The sequence below is a fragment of the Mauremys reevesii genome, linkage group 6 (assembly GCF_016161935.1).
Source record: "Mauremys reevesii isolate NIE-2019 linkage group 6, ASM1616193v1, whole genome shotgun sequence".
Lineage (NCBI taxonomy): Eukaryota > Metazoa > Chordata > Testudines > Geoemydidae > Mauremys > Mauremys reevesii.
This window is the reverse complement of record NC_052628.1, coordinates 116,870,061-116,887,173: the sequence shown is the minus strand read 5'-3', so window position 1 is coordinate 116,887,173 and position 17,113 is coordinate 116,870,061.

Here is a 17,113-nt window from a genome sequence, read left to right as displayed (position 1 = left end):
AACCTACCTATAATGGGACTTAGGTTGGCTTAACTATGTCACTCAGGGGTGTGGATTTTTCATACCCCTGAGCAACGTAACTGGTAACTTTTTATTGTAGACCAGGCCTTAGAGTTGGAGTACCACTAGAGCACAGATGTTCAAAAAGGATCTCAAACACTAAGCTTATAAAGAGAAAGAGGAGCCAGGTTTTTAAATGTGTTTAGGTGCTTGAAGCTGCAGAAAGGCAGAGAGTGGGATTTCTCAAAAGCATCTTACTTTCATGGATTTCAGTGGGATGTAGGCAGCAAAGTACCTTTAAGCATCTGAGCCTAGGTACCTATCTGCATCTTTAGGCATCTAAATACATTTAACAGTCTGGCCCAAAAACATTAACAAAGTTGAGCGACAACAGTATCCTGTGCTTTTCCTCAGTCTTTCTAATATCATAATTGTTAATTCATTGGTTTTGAGTGAACTAAGGAAAGCTCACCAGAATTCTAGATACGTTGCCCTTAACAACACTTTAGCAAGAGTTTAAGACGTTATTAGGAATCTTCCCTGGTTATTCTAAATGTCAACACAAACTGTTACAGAAAAGGATTAGTTAGTCAATTATTTTACAGGGTGTATATCACATCACCAAATGATGAAATATGAAGCCTAATTAGGCCACATGCATGATCTATTTGAGAGCATTTCATAAATTTTACTGACAACTACACATTTTTTTTTTATAAAAGACAATGCTTTAATTAAAAGTAAATTTATGTAAATCACAAGTGAGATTATTTGAATGGTTTAAATTAACCCTCAGGCCCATTAAAAAAAATCTATTGAAGCTCTAGGATTTGACATCTGTATTTGACACAAGAAAACTCAGAGCAGAAGCCTCAGTCTCTGGGACTGAAATTTGTCAGCTTTTAAAATTAGCTTATAAAAAAATAGTTTGACCTACACCACTGACTCATTAGCTAACAGCAAAGGAATAAATAGCACTGTAAGAGGTGAGTTGCTTAAGTGAAATATGTTAGTGGTACAGGGAAAATTAAATGTCACCAGGAAAGCCCAGAATTCTCACTCAATCGTTCATTTCAGATATGCTCCTGTTTGGTGTGGAATGTGATGATGTATCCAAAAGGGGTTTGGGGTTAATCCAAAAGGGGCACTGCTAGTGGAAACTACTACTAAGTCAAGCTCTTCCATCCTGAAAGTGATTTAAAGAGAGTCCCAGTCGAGTGAAAAACTCTTGCAGAATAAGAATAACTGATGTGAAGCAGGTTTCTGAGATGTGCAGCTGATTAGATAGCCAGGATAGATTACATAGCTAGATTAGGTAGCTGTCTGTATTTTCACCTATTTTATTGCCAAAAGTCCCAATGCATTTTTAATTTCTCAATTATTCCAATAAAAGAACGAATTAGGACTCTTGCTGAAGATACAATGCTTTGGAAAATTTACACATTTTCCTCAGACCACCAAAATTTCAAGATTTAAGGGGCATCTCCATGAATATACTCAGAAAACCCCTCTGTGTGTACATAAGATATAATGCCTAGCACTTTTCATCAATGCTTTACAAAGGGGTCAGTAACATTATCTCCATTTTATAAATGTGGCAATGGCATCAGAGGGTAAAGTGACATGCCCAAGGTCACCCAGCAAGCCAGTGGCAGAACTAGGACTAGAACCCAGAACACTGGACTAGGACATCTAGCTGCTCAACCACACTAAAGATGGTGTTTTCTTTTGGTTTTCATACTTCTGGCATCAGCGAAACAGGTACAATGTTCGGGCCTGATCCAAAGCTCATTTAAGTCAATGGGAGCCTTTCCACTGAGTTCAAGTCAGACCCTTACTACAAACAGTCTACCCAAAATACAAGACGGGGCATCATCACATTTTTTGTTGTAGGCATGCTAGTGATGTGATGGGTATGTCACATCTGTTTTTTGGACCCACGTGATCTTGTCTGTGCCATGTTCACACCCTTTTCCATCCTTGCACATGAAAATCTAGGATATCAAATAAGCCTGGGTTATCCTTCATGTATGCAAAAAAACATGTGCCACCTCTGCAAACTGATGTGGAGATGGCATTTTACCTCGCTGACCACAGTTCCTTCCTTGGGGTGCACACGGAGAGGTGCAGCTATGCTGTGAACTGTGACAAAATTACGATGCAGGCAAACTTTGCCATTGGGGCCCACAAGTCCTTAATACAGCGTTTGGTGCCATATGGATGCAGGGTTAGGTTCAAGCCCTCCTCTCCTGAATCCCAATCTCTACCAAAGTGCTGTATAGCTACTGCAGTCTAGTGCTCCGTTCCCTTCCCGTAAAACGAAAAGGTCAAGCACAGCCACTTCCTAGCACTCTTGTGGATACAGGGCTACCCTGAGCGATTATGATTACTAATCATTGCAGCGTTCTCTGAAAGTCCCTGATGAGCAGTTATGTAAGCACAAGCCAGATTAAATAGTTCATAAATAATGGAAGCAGACGGCGTCTCATCTAGTAATCAGAACAGTGAAATCTCTGACTACAGACACTTGTGAAGAACACACTACTCTTCTGGGCATTAGTCCTGAAGCACTGTAAATTAGCCACGTAGCACTTCACAAGGAGGCAAAAACATGCTGGTGCCCCTTGGCCTGGGCAGTTAACCAATATTCACGGCCTTGCTGGGTTATTTCCCTTTGGAGGAGAAATCGATGATGGAGTCGGGTATTGTTTTGTTGTGACCCTGTTTATTTACAAAGAATGTACACAACGGTCTATCTCCTTGTATGCAGTAAGGGCCAACCAGCAGAGGCAGTTTCCTTGCTCACAATTTTCAAGCCCCCATTCCAGCCAGCACTCTGCCCAAAAGTAGCTCTCTCCCTCTCTCATGGTTTCCTCAGAAGGCCATTCACACGGCTTATCATGCTCTCTGCTTGTTTTTTTCTGATTCCTTTTTCATAAAGACACAGCAGCAACCATATCAATTTCCCAACCTCCATGTTTCCAATCAGTCTCCAGGGAAACCTCTCAGACCACATGGCTTAGCTTCTGGCTGGGAGCAGGCAGGTGAGAAGCCTCAAGGGGCAGCTGGGCTCCCAGCGGGGAGCTGCATGAAGCTGAGAGCCCTTTAACCCCCCACCCCTCTTAAGTCAGTGGAAGCCCTCCTGATGAGGATGCACACCACTGACAAAGGGAGAAGTGCTTGATGTATATCACAGCAAAAGTGGGAGGACATGGTCTACACACTGAAGAACTTTCAGATGTAAAGTTTAGCTGAAAGCCTGCTGGGTGACCTTGGGCAAGTCATTTTGCCTCACTGCTTCTGTTTCCCTCCCACTACTGTGTGAAGGGTTCGGTCACAGAGACCCCCTTGGGACTATCACCTGATGTGCTGAGATTACCTCTGCGCTCATTTTCCCTGCCAGCCTGGAACTCCAGAATCCTGCCTTGTTGAGCTAGACACGCTAGCCTGCTGCAACACAGACCCAGGTCTGGTCCACACCCCCAAAGCTGCAGACTTTAACCAAACACTGCTCAGCAGGTCACCTATTTCCAGCACCCAGAAACCCAGTTCCCAATGGGATCCAAACCCCAAATAAATCCTTATAAAGGGTAAACTCATACATTGTCCACCCCCTAGAACACTGATAGGGAGATATGCACAGCTTTTTGCTCCCCCTGGTATTAATCACTTACTCTGGGTTTACTAATAAACAAAAGTGATTTTATTAAGTCTAAAAAATAGGATTTAAGTGGTTTCAAGTAATAACAGACAGAACAAAGTAAGTCACCAAGCAAATACAGCAAAAACACGCAAGTCTAAGCCTAATATATTAAGAAACTAATTACAGATGCTATCTCACCCTCAGAGATGTTCCACTAAGCTTCTTTCACAGACTAGACTCCTTCCTAGTCTGGGCCCAATCCTTTCCCCGGTACAAACCTTGTTAGTCCCAGCAGACAGCTTAGGTGGAAACTAGTGGGTTTTCTCATGACCGGAACCGCTTTGTTCTGTTTTACCTCCTTTTTATATCTTTGGCGCAAGGCGGGAATCTTTTGTCTCTCTGGGTTCTCACCCCTCCTTCTAAATGGAAAGCACCAGGTTTAAGATGGATTCCAGTATCAGGTGACATGTTTACATGTCCCGTGAGACCCCCTCCATTCTTCCAGGGCTGGTCCACACTTATACCGGAAGGCCTGCAGGTAAATAAAACCATTTACAACCAATTGTCCTAGTCAATGGGAGCCATCAAGATTCTAAACCACCATTAATGGCCCACACTTAATTACAAGAGGACCTCAGAGTTATACTTCATATTTTTAGCTTCAGATACAAGAATGATACATGCATACAAATGGGAGGAATATATTCAGTAGGTTATAACCTTCGTAATGATACCTTACAAGAAACCTTTTGCATAAAGCATATTCCAGATGCAAGCATATTTCCATAAAACATTATGGAGTGCAACATCACATACTGTCTATTTAAACCATAGGCTTTTTGGGGTAGGGCCTGCTAAAAATCAGGGGCAGAGCTGCCATTGAATTCAAAGACAGTGGGATCAGGCCCGAGGCGGAACCTTATTTCTATTGGGGGTGGGAAGCCAAAATAAATGTACTCTTAGCTAGTAATAAGATGTAACCTTTTAGTGGCCATCCAGTTCTATACAGCCTGCGAGCCGGTTGGGAAGTGGAAATTATGGAGCTAGTGGGCCAGGTCCTTGAGAGTGCCAGAGCTACACTATATGCACCAGTGGAGGTTAGGGTGGGGTGGGATGGCGGGGAAGGGAGGCTGCTGCCACTTTTAAAGCCCCTCACCGCTGTGGACCACTAGGGAATGGTTCAGCCCCTGAGCCAAGTTAGAGCAGCCTTGAGGCTGCTATCTTGAGTAATTACTATCTTGAGTAGTTTTGTATCATCTGCGAATTTTGCCACCTCACTGTTTACCCCTTTTCCCAGATCATTTATGAATAAGTTGAACAGCACTGGTCCCAGTGCAGGCCCTTTGGGGGAAACCGCTATTACTGCTTTCCACTGGGAAAACTGATAGTTTTTCCTATCTTTTGATCACTTATTGATCCATGAGAGGACCTTTCCTCTTATCCCATGACAGCTTACTTTGCTTAAGAGTCTTACGTGAAGGGCATTATCAAAGGTTTTCTGAAAGTCCTGTACACTATGTCCACTGGATTCCCCTGGATCACATGCTTATTAACATCCACAAAGAATTCTAATAGACCGGGGGAGACATGGTTTCCCTTTACAAAAGCTATGTTGACTCTTCCCCAGCACTGCATATTTATATGTGTCTCTGATCACTCTGTTCATTATTATAGTTTCAACAAATTTGCCTGGCACTGATGTTAGGCTTATGGGCCTGTAATTGCCAAGATCTCCTCTGGAGCCTGCAGGAGAGAGGGTCTGGCCCAATGCCTTTATAGTAAACATCCGTTTGACACTCAACCTCACAAAAATTAAAATGCAAACAAGGGTAAAAATCCTCCAAGCCATGCCCCAAAAGATGGGAAGCAAAGCATGTGAGGAGCCAGCGCAGATCTCTCAGGATAACCTTCAGAACTTGTGTCCTGCTAAAGGCCACAACAGGGGTAGAGCCAGGCAGATGAGAATATAAACACTGTATGACCATAGCGTCAGAACTTGAATAAGCACATAGGGACTTCAAGAAAATATCCCGATTAACAGGATATCAACTATGATATCTGTAAACAGGTATCATCATCATGACTTGGTGTCAATAATAATTCAGTTTGAGGTTATAATTGTACCCCCGGAGAACGATTCAAGTTGGTGGGAAATATTTTCCAGTGATCCTACAGAAGGTAATTAACAATTTATATCCTTTCCAATAATTTGCAAAGGAAAAGAAGGCGAGTTGCAGGATAATCAATCGTAAGGTGATAGTGTGTTGGATGGTAGCATAAAGTTCCTTGCCAAAGGAAAAATAACAGAACTATTAAAGATGTGGAGAACAGAGTATTACAAAGTAATTAATAAATCAAACTATTACAGCAGTTATAGGCAAAAATGCCTGGAGGGTTTTATTTTTAAATGTATTTATCTATCTATTAAGGTCTCACTCTTGAGTCCCGGACACCTTGCCTGGGGAAGTGAAAATGTAGATGGAAGGAGCCCTCTTACACACATTGGATGGCAGGAATGCAGCTGTCACTGGGTTGCTATTCCGCTGCCCACATATGTGGGTGGAGCCATGGCTCCACTCCCACAGCACAATGTGCCAGGCAGTGCAAAGAGGGAAGTAATCTACACTAGGAAAAGGAGGAAGCGGAGATCAGCCTGAAACTCAGGCCTTGTGTACATGAGGAATTTGACTGCTATACCTATTCTGGAACAGCCCCCCATGTGGACATGTTTATTTCAGAATAGGAGTGTCCACACAGCGAGCTAATCCAGAATAGTTATAGCACTTTAAATCCACACTATCTTATTCTGGAATTACTTTCCCATATAGACAAGCTCTGTGTCACAATCTGATTCCTCCACTTCTCCTGGGGTAACGCAGCTGTGGGCACAGCCCCTTACCTAGACCAGATGGTAAGGTTACAATTCAACTCACTTTCTATCTCAGGGCTGAATAGTTAGAATAAGAATGAATGCACACAGGTGCGTTCAATGCAAAATCAGCTAGTGAGAAATTGAAAGATTCAGGACCTTTGGGAATAGACAAACGAGAAGGAGCTAGATGAAACGTGACAGACTGGATTTTTCATTGAAGAAAATTAGAAAAATACTATTTCAAAAACAGATTTCAACATGTCTTCAAGATGAAAGTCGAATAGATAATTAGTGTGTCATCAAGACTATTAGCGGGAAGATGCATGTCACCAAGCAAAGCATTTCAAGGTGACAGTCAGAAAATAAAGGAAAAATATCATCAGTTTTCCTGGCGGATGATAGAGACAGACAACTATGCTATGAAAGCGAAAACTTGAAATAAATTAAACTGAAAGCAGACTAGAAAAAGAATTATAGATACAAAAGAGATTGTGTGGTTGTGTGTATAGACACCCATGCCACTGATGCTCCAATGAGTTGCAATTTAGGTTGTCTTTTAACCAGTGCAAAGCAAGCACATACTGGTTGTAATTAATCGTGATTTTATAGCACTTTACACTCACTCTTCACAGCTGTCAAAGCACCAGGCTGCAGAGAGCAAGGTCCATGCCCGCACACTATATATTTAAATGAATTCATTGCTCATGAAAGGTTCAAAATAAAGTTACATGGAAATCTCAACTATGGAAAGGATACCATAAGTGGATCAAAATTTATCCCTGGGATAACTCCACTCACATCAGTGGGGGAATGCCAGGATAATTCTGGCTCATTCTTTCAGTACTATTTAGTATCATTGACTTAAGAGTTTCCACCACTTATATTATTCTATCGTGGGACTCACATTACTTGCTGTTTTACTTCAAGTCTCAACTTCTGGAGTCATGTGAATACCTGAGAATCTCAGCTTTCATTTAAAAATAAAAAATGTCTAGCTCTCATATTTGCAAAGAAAACCTGGAAATAGTGACCCACGTGCATCCTACGGGCGCAGACAGCAGCAGGCAAACAAAAGAACCCACGGTTTGTTTATTTTTATAGCTACACCAGACAATTTTAAAGCCAATTTTGAGATTGTTGGAGACCTGACTCATGAGTTTTGAATACTCATATTGTCAAAGGGAGAGTTCTTTTACAAGAAACAAGGGTAGGAACAAATAAGGATTCCACTTCTGTGGGCTTTCCCCCTCTGTCTAGTTGCTTTTTTTCCTTCTACCTCCACTCTAATCAACTAGCCACTGGTGTTCTCTATGACTTGTAAGGGAGGGTCGTATGGAGCACGCCACCACAGTGTGCGCGAAACCGCAGGGTGCGTCTCTGTTAGATGGTTAATTCAACTGTGTCATAATCCCTTATTGAGATATATGTAAACTCTTTCAAGGGGACGAAGAATGAAGCTGTAAGATGCAGACTGTAGACATGCCTTCTTCCAGTTGCCCTCATTATCAGAACGTGGAGCGCTTGCAATTATACTTTAGTGCAATATAATTGCCTACAGCACTCAAAACTTAAATGAGCAGTTGCCAAATCCTTCATGGTGAAGTGGTGAGCTACGATTAAAGTTGGTGTGTCCGTGGGGGCTGGGCACAGTATAGCAAACCCTCTGTAACCTTCAGCTCAACCCTCCAGCCAAGTTACTTGGAGCCTCACCCTTCCAGGGTACTAAGAAAGGCCAAACAAATTCCAATGATGCTATATCAGGCCTTCAGTCTCTGTCCAGATACAGCCGTCCTTGCCCCTTTACTCCCACAATTTACATCTCCCCTCCTGCAGGGGATAATGGTAGGGGAACATTCTCCTCTGGGTTCAAGGCTGGGGCCATTGTGATAGCTAGCTAGGGTCTGCGCCTTACAATCCCTCCGTGGGTTCTGGGGCTGCTTCCAGGAGTGAAAGTAACTTAAAGGACTTACCCGTACACCGGAGTCCTGAGCGGGGGTGGGACCTCAACCGGAAGAGGCGGGGCCTTTCGAGATTTAAAGGCCCTGGGGCTCCATCTCTAGCTGGGAGCCCAGGGCCTTTAAATCACCCCGGAGCTACAAGCTGCAGAGGCGGCTGGGAGCCCCCAGGACTGAGGGGTAAATTAAAGGGCCCGGGGCTCTGGCCGCTGTGGAGCTCCGGGCCCTTTAAACCACCACAGGAGCCCTGCCGCCTCTACCCAGGGGCGGCAGGTCTCGGGCTAGGGCTGGGGTAGCAGTGGCAGGGCTCTGGAGGCAATTTAAAGGGTCAGGTGCTCCTGCCACTGCAGGGAACCCTGGGCTCTTTAAAGTGCCGCCAGAGCTCCAGCAGCAGGGCTCAGGCAGTGCTTGAAAGGGCCTGGGGATTCCTGCAGGGGCTGGAGCTCCGGGCCCTTTAAATCCCTGCCCGAGCCCAGCTACTGGAGCTCCAGAGGTGATTTAAAGGGCCCGGGGCTCCCCACAGTGGCTGGAGCCCCGGGCCCTTTAAATAACCCCTGGAGAACCCGGTCCAGTGCGGCACGATGTACCAGCTCTTGCTGATACACCATACCAGACTGTACTGGCTTACTTTCACCTCGGGCTGCTTCCTACCTTTGCCTGTCTGTATGTCGGTCACAGAGCCACGTTCTCCTGTCCTCTCTCTCTGTAATGTCATCTCACCGCAGAGCTTTCTCCCAGTTTATTATTGAGGGTATGTCTACACTGCAAAATAAGACCCATGGCAGTGAATCACAGAGCCCTGGTCAACTGACTTGTGCTTGTGCCATAAGGGAGCCCCAGCTCTGAGATCTGACCCACCCCCACTCACTAGGTTTCAGAGCCCAGGCTCCAGCCCAAGCACCTACATTGCTATTTTTAGCCCCACAGTGTGAGCCCCGTGATCCCAAGTCAGTTGACCCAGGCTCTGACACTTGCTGCTGAGGGTCTTCTCCCACCGCAGTATAGACATACCCTTATGCAGTCTCTCAGGGCAGTTCCTAACCTCTCCAGCAGCCACCCTCCCCTGCCTGAGTTCTAGCCTTTAGCAGCTGGAGAGGTAGCTGACCCATCTGTTAACCCCTTTCCAGCTCCCCCAGGGTGGGAAATCTAGCTGAATCAATAACAAAATTAGCCGTCTTCCTCTGAAAAATGTAAAGTTCTTTCCGGAGACTATTCAAAGCAACATGCTAAATTACTTAGGCTCCTAAGTCATTTTGAAAATTTTACCAAGTGTGCTTACTGATCACATTACTAATGAAATGAGAGCTGCGTGAAATTTTTCAGATGAAGCATTTTGCCTTATTGAAAAAAGGCAGGTTCAGTCTCGCAAACTGGCGTTGAATGCACCAAATTATTTCCAAACAAACAAATACAATTTTAAAAATAGTCTGTTTCAAAATGAAATTTCAACTCTTTGATTGTTTTGAAATGTCCTTCAGATTTATTTTAAAATTGTTTTATGAAGTTAAAAAAATGCTCAAAAGCAAAACATTTCATTTTGGTTTTGGTTGACAAAAAAGCATTGATTGATTGACTGAAACTTTTCTTTCTGACTTGTCACATTTTTGAAATTTTTGGCAAATTGTAAATTTTGGGTCAACCTGTCAATTAACAAAAAAAAATCCATTATTTGTACAACTCTAAATGAAATCCAAGTGCTAAAAGCAAGATAAGAACATCACAAAATGTACACTGCACACATAGCATATCCCATACAAAGCAATGCATAATTTGTCATAACATCCTTAACTCCACCATCTGAGTTGTTTCTATTTTTGTTTTTAAAGTATGGATTTCTTTAATATAGTTTTGACCTAATCCTGCTTCCACTGATTTCAATGGGAAATTTGTGCCTTGGATTTCAGTGGGAGAGAGAGACTGGTTAGTATCCCACATTTGAGCACATTGCTCTGTTGGTTTGTAAAACCTTGATGTTTGTCTACACCAAGAAATTGACCAGCATAGTTATTGTGGAATAGCTCCTCACATGGAAACATTGATTCTGCAATAGCTATTCTAATCAATATCTCTATGTAGGCAAGACCAAATTTTTCTATAGCTAACAGAGATCTTCTTTTAATTCCGTTGATAGGTGTGGAAGGGGAAGTAATCTGTGCTAAGTATAAGGCTAGTATATGCTCCTGGACAGCATAAATATGCACTGATCCTTCCTCAGGGGATTATCACAAGGCCATCACAGCAGCCTAAGGGCTTGGCCATGATGTTATTATAAAGGTGACTTCATCCCTCATCATAAGCAAAATGCAAATGCATTTGCGAAAAAAAAATCCTTATGCCTTCATTTTCTGCCTCTGAGCTCAACTGTACAGACCACACTTCTTCTGGTGTCAGCTTACTGCAGCTAAACAAACAATTATTTAGATCATTTATTTGAAAATTGCTGTCAAACTCATTGAATAAACCAAGATTATTAACTGGGACTAATTTTCAGCTAGATATCACTGACTTTGTTTTCATCTAATGCCAATCTAAAGGCAAATTATTAAAAGCTGATTTCTTTTAATGCTAGAAAGATCAGCGATTTAATATTAACTGTAAAAACAGCCATACAGTGATGATTGTCATTAAAGCTTTGCAAATTCCTGTGCAATAATTAACCATTGCTAACTACAGGGAATAGAGCAGTAATGTTATCTACTTGCAAAGGCAAATGTTTTAACAGTGTCTACTGTACTCTGGGATCAGAAAAAATCAACACTGAGAAGGTCAATGATAAATGCTGTAGCACAAACAAAACGGTCCAGAGGCTAACAGAGGAAGCGGACTTGGAGTTGGTGCAGTAATTATGTGCAATGATGGCATCACTTGAGACATTCTAACAGCTTCTCTCTTGCTAACATGGCTACCCACAAAATGAATGGTTTGTCTTCCTTTCCTGTTTCTCCGGGAGAAATGAACTACCACCAGCCATAGTTCTGTGTATACTAATGCCTACATCTTTGAGCTGGGTACACGCCTCCATTGCTGTGAGCTCCACTTGAAACACAAGAATAAAATTATATGTTATGTAAATAGAAGGGAGAGAAGAAGGGAGAGAAAGAGAGAGAGAGACATTTTCCCATCTCTTCAACAGGTAGTTCAAACATGGTAAAACCAAAATGGAAATACTTAGTCTCTTTCAGGAAGAAAAGAAGTTCAAGCAACCTTAGGCCCAGTCTACACTGAAAATGTTTACCAGCAGAGCTATCCAGCAGGGGTGTGAAAAACCACATCCCCAGGCAACACAGCTAAGCTGACAACCCTCCCAGTGTGTAGACAGCTATGCGGACAAAAGGGAGCTTCTGTCAATGTAGTTAATGTCATTCAGGGAGGTGGTATTCCTACACACCGGCAAAACTATTCCTCCTGCATGCTGCATCTCTACTTAGTGGGCTGTTGTGGCATAGGCTTTGTAATATAGACTCAGGCCATGTCTATACTTCCAAATTAAGTCAACTAACTTACATTGGCATACAGCCACAGCAGTAATGACATCACGTATGTGTGTCTACACACGTTCTTTGTGTTGGTGGTGCACGTCCTCACCAGGAGTCTTACATCGATTGGCATTGTCAGTGCAGGGCATTGTGGGAAAGCTTCTGAAAACGAGTAACAGTTGACATAGGCAACGCAGTGTCTATACTGACACTGTGTCAACCTAACTACATCAACCTCGACTCTATGCCATTCATGGAGGTGGAATTATTAAGTCAGCGTAGCAGGACAATTAAGTCAGCGGGAGCGAAATTTAAGTGTACACATTTCCATAGTTCGGTTGACATAAGCCGCCTTGTGTCAACCTAACCCTGTAGCGTAGACCAAGTCATAGACATAGTCTTGATGGCTGAGATTTTCAAAGGAGTTTAAAGAAGTTATTGTTGGGCACCCAACTTTCTTAGAACTTGTCTATACACAAAAAAGTTATAGAGAGGTAACTATACTGGGATAGCGCACAACAGTCCCTTGGTGTAGACACAATTATATAGGTATAAAAGGTGCTTATATCAGTATAACTATTCCCATTCTGCCTCCTTAAATGGACTGGAGCTTTAGAAAAGGCCTACTACTTATGTTTCAGTTCACCTGCAGCCTGCTGCAAAGGAGAACGTACACTTTGTGCTCTTTAAATCAAGCTCACTTTTATGTGAGCGTTTGTTTTTTCTCTACATGCAAAAGACCATTGTAGCTAAAACTGTCCGTTGGCAGCTTGAGTATGGAAAAGCACAACATGTAAAAGGAAGAATATGTATTAGTCAGGAATTTAATCGTGAGAGACTGGTCCTGGAAAAAGAAAAACAGAAGCGATTTTTCCCCCTTCTCATTCCACAAAGTACAAGCTACTCTGTTCTTAATTAGAATGGCTCAATGAGCTTCACATTAGCATTCTAGCTCTACTTAGCCCAAGTTTAGTTGCCTGCATGCTGGCTTTGGTTCATCTCAATTTTTAGGAGACCACCTGTAAACATATCCAGCCCCAATGCAAAATGTTTTGTTTCAGTATCATTCCCCCACCCCCTCCCTCTTTTTTTAATTGCTTTCTGACTTTCAGGCATCATCTCGTGCTGAGGACTTAGAGTAATTCCCATCATCAGCAATGCATGGCTGTTGCGTCTGGGCTGGCTGTTGTGACTAATCTGTATTCTTGTGCTTTCATCACCCTTCAGTGTTCATTCTTCGGCTGCCCACTATCTCCTGTAGGTGGTCCCCAGCTTGCGTCCTAATGCTAGCTTTTCTGCTTCAACTCTTGCTGTTTCCAACACGGATTCATTTTCGGTGTAATTTACCTTCCCTGCTCTTTTATTTGCCACAGTTACACATTAACACATGTGTGCCTTTAGACATTCTGACAGCTCCTACATTTCCAGCTCAGCCTGGATGTTTCTCTAATCTGACTTTCAGTCCTTTCTGATCTAGATCCCCTTATTCCTTTTTTAATCTAATCCTATTTCTCCCCATTAATAGCCTCTTCAGTTGCCAGTTCCAGTGAAAAGCATAGTTATCTCCTTTTGTACTAAATTGATCTCAATACCAGTAACATATTTCTCCAATTTTGTTCCCTTTCTTTTTGTATAAAGGAAGAGTTCCAAGTGCTAAGTGATATTTGGTTCCGTCCTTAAGGTTATCAATGCCACAGGTCACAATGATGATTTTAGCAAGTGTTGGATGTGAGCTGTTGATTTGCAGAACTTTTAAAAACACATTCACACATTCATTCAGGGCACACAGGAGCCTTGTCTGGGTTTGACTTAAGTTTCCGATCTGGAACCTAGAGCTGGTGAAAATATGGGGGAAATTTTTCATTAAATCTTCCTTTTTCTTCTTCTTCAAAATTTAAACGAAATTGTCAATTGAGTTTTAATTTTTTTTAAACTAGATTAGATCTATATCTGGTCTAAGCATCAGATTTTGGGAGAGCAAAAATTTGACCCCCCCCCGCCATTTAATGGAAAACCAAATATTTTGGATAAAATCAAGCCTGGATATGGTAATCGTGGCATACACCATTTTGTAATAACATCCAAAAAAATTTTAATGCCTTTTGAGATATCATGAAGATTCAGTGAAATATTTATCTGCCTGCTTCACTTGTCATTACTACCAAAGCATCACTATTGCTATCGTTACTATTTTTACTGGCTAACAAATGTAAATCTCCTTATCACTTCATAATACATAGAGCCTGTTTAAATAAAGATAATTGAACAGTGAAAACTAGAGCCTATCAAAAATTTGCAAACTTTTTTCATTTAAAAAAATTGGACTTTCAGAAATATTATTCATAAAATTAAACTTTAGAATACACATGCACGCGCGCACACACACACACAGAAAACTGGAAATTAAAATATTTAGTCTGTTTATGATTCTTCCTTCCCCCCCCCCATTCAAAAATGGCTAAACTCATATTCATAGAGTTTAAGGCCAGAAAATCATCTAATCTGATCTCCTGAATACCACAGGCTAGACTATTTCTGTACCTTATAAAGCACATTTTTGGGAGGGTTACTGAAATACATTGTGTGAACTTTGGAAAGACCGAGAGTTATCTATTTCAAAAAATCAGTGTAACTGAAGCACTTTTGAAATTTCAAAATGAAACTGGCTTTTCTTTTTCCAACCAAGTACTATGAAAACTAAGAAGGAAATGAAAGTATAAATTCTCTCTGCACATCCACATTTTCATCTGAGTTTTAGCTTTTATTATTAATTGTTATTTAAATATTAGGCTGTAAATATTCAGACTTACGTTGAGGAAAGGGTTTAGGTTAAGTTGTCTTATTTTCAGCTACCTACCTCTCTTTCCCCTCCACACATATTATGGAGTAACTTTCACCCACATACAATAAGACAGAGACTCCTTTAAGAACTATCAGACAGCAATTCTGCTACACTGGGCATTAATCTAATGTTGCATCTCAGTATAACAAGCTTGTTACAATTTCTTGGCTCAGTGTGACATCCTCTTCAAGAGTAACCCAGCGGCCTACAACATCAAGAACTAGATGTCACATTAGAGCACCTGTCAATGCAAATCTGATTAGAAAAATAGAAATGCTGGTGCACTGTATCTTGCCATACCTATAAAGTATCCTGACTTGGGAGGCTTTTAATGCCAGCAGTTTTGCACCTCCTCAATTATTTAATGAATCCCTAATACAAATGCAGGAATGCCAAGCTTCTGGTCTGTTAGAACTTCCTGACTGTTTTCAGCATTTGTGAACTTTTTATTTTAATTCAGATTACTCCTGCCTGTAATAGCAGCCACTGGAGTAAGTGGATATTGACCTGGCCCTAGGGTGACCAGATGTCCTGATTTTATAGGGACAGTCCTGATTTTGGGGTCTTTTTCTTATATAGGCTCCTATTACTCCCCACCCCCATCCTGATTTTTCACATTTGCTGTCTGTTCACCCTACCTGGCCCTTTAAGAATAGAGGTGGCCAGAAGACTCCATTCCAGGAAACCAAAACGAACCAAAGCCATGGCCTTGTAGAGGGAGCTGTCCTGGGGAACTAACAGTTGCAGGTGGGGAGGGAGGGAAGAACACACAGGACACTTCTCCTTTAAGGGCCTGCAACCAGGAGCTCTGTAGGAGCGGGTTAGGATTAGCCAATCAAGAGGAGTTCTCTGGAGGAAGGCACTATATAGACTGCCTTCTCCCTCAAAGCAGGGGTGATGGTAGGGGAAGGAAGCTAGAGCCAGAGGGCAAGGAGTGGTCACCCTGTGAAGAACAGGTCCTGGCAGGAGAAGACCTCTGTGTGGGTGGCACATGAGCCAGTGAGAAGTGTGAACTCTTGGGGTGCATTGCTGAACTCTGTTTTTGAGACTTTGAGGGCTATGCGGGACTGTCTGTGATCATTAAACCAGCCCCAAGTGAACGGCACTTCGGTTCATAAGAGAGAATGCGTAGAGCTCCTAAGGGGCCCTAAAGAAGAAACCCAAAAGGAGAGCGATGTTGGGGGGGCATCTGGCCATGAGGGGGTGCTCAGTACATGGCAGCATCATTACACAGGTTTTATAACCTTTTGTAGTCCTTGCCATGTCATGGACTAGGACCAGCACATGAAGATCACTCCTGTGAGTCACACCTTAGGTTTGCAAATGTAATAATCCATGCAGAACTCACTAGTGATAAGTAGCAGCACACAGCACTCAAACACGGGTGCAAAAACATTCAAGAAAGGGGAACATTAATGGCTTAGATACAAAACAAGTCTGAAATTTTAGCCCATACAGGAACAAAAACAAATATTTGATCTTAAAAGCATGAATGCAATTCCTTCCCCCCCACCCATGAACCTCTGCACTTGCTAGATGTGCTAAATCTGGAAGTAGCAAAATACAAGCCCAACTGGATGCAGAAAATGCCTGAAATCCCACAAGAGCCTACGCTCAGGATATTGAGCTCACATCAGTCCTGGTAGGAACAACAATGAACAGGTGGGTTTTACTGGTTGCTTTGAAGTTAGACAACTTTTAGCTCAATCTTATCTCCTACAGGAGCTCATTCCTCATCTTGACCCACATCACTTTATTTTAATTCAAATTCTCTCACACATTTTCTTTTTCCAAACCAGTGTCCTACTTCCTTTCTTCAGCTGTCTCAGCCCCATCAGTTAGTACAAGGAAGAACAGAGTGTACTATGGACATCCTTCACAGACACTTCTTCCTGAAGACTAGTGCAAATTTTAGTCAGTCTAAAAAAAATGTGTAGTTCCATCTATCACTTCCTGGGAATGTTTGAAAAAAAGGTTAATTGGTAGCACGTTGCAGCACAAAAAGTAATTTTCTTTTAAGTGCATCACAGTACACAATTCTAAAACAATTCAAATGAAAATGTAAACTGCCTGGAATGCATGGAATATAATGTTATCTATTCTGACATGTCACCTGGCACATTTTTCTCTTTCTTTATATGAAGTAAAATGAGAATTTTCTCTCCACAAAGGAGTTTGTGGGAGGCTCCCAACAGCTGTTTATGTACTTGCTGCGTTAGAATTTGTTCAGATGCTGACATGGATTATAAATGGCATGGCTCTGTTCTATCACTTCATGTGATCCATGAAGTGGATAGATCCTTTGTGTTAGAGAACTGGCTGACC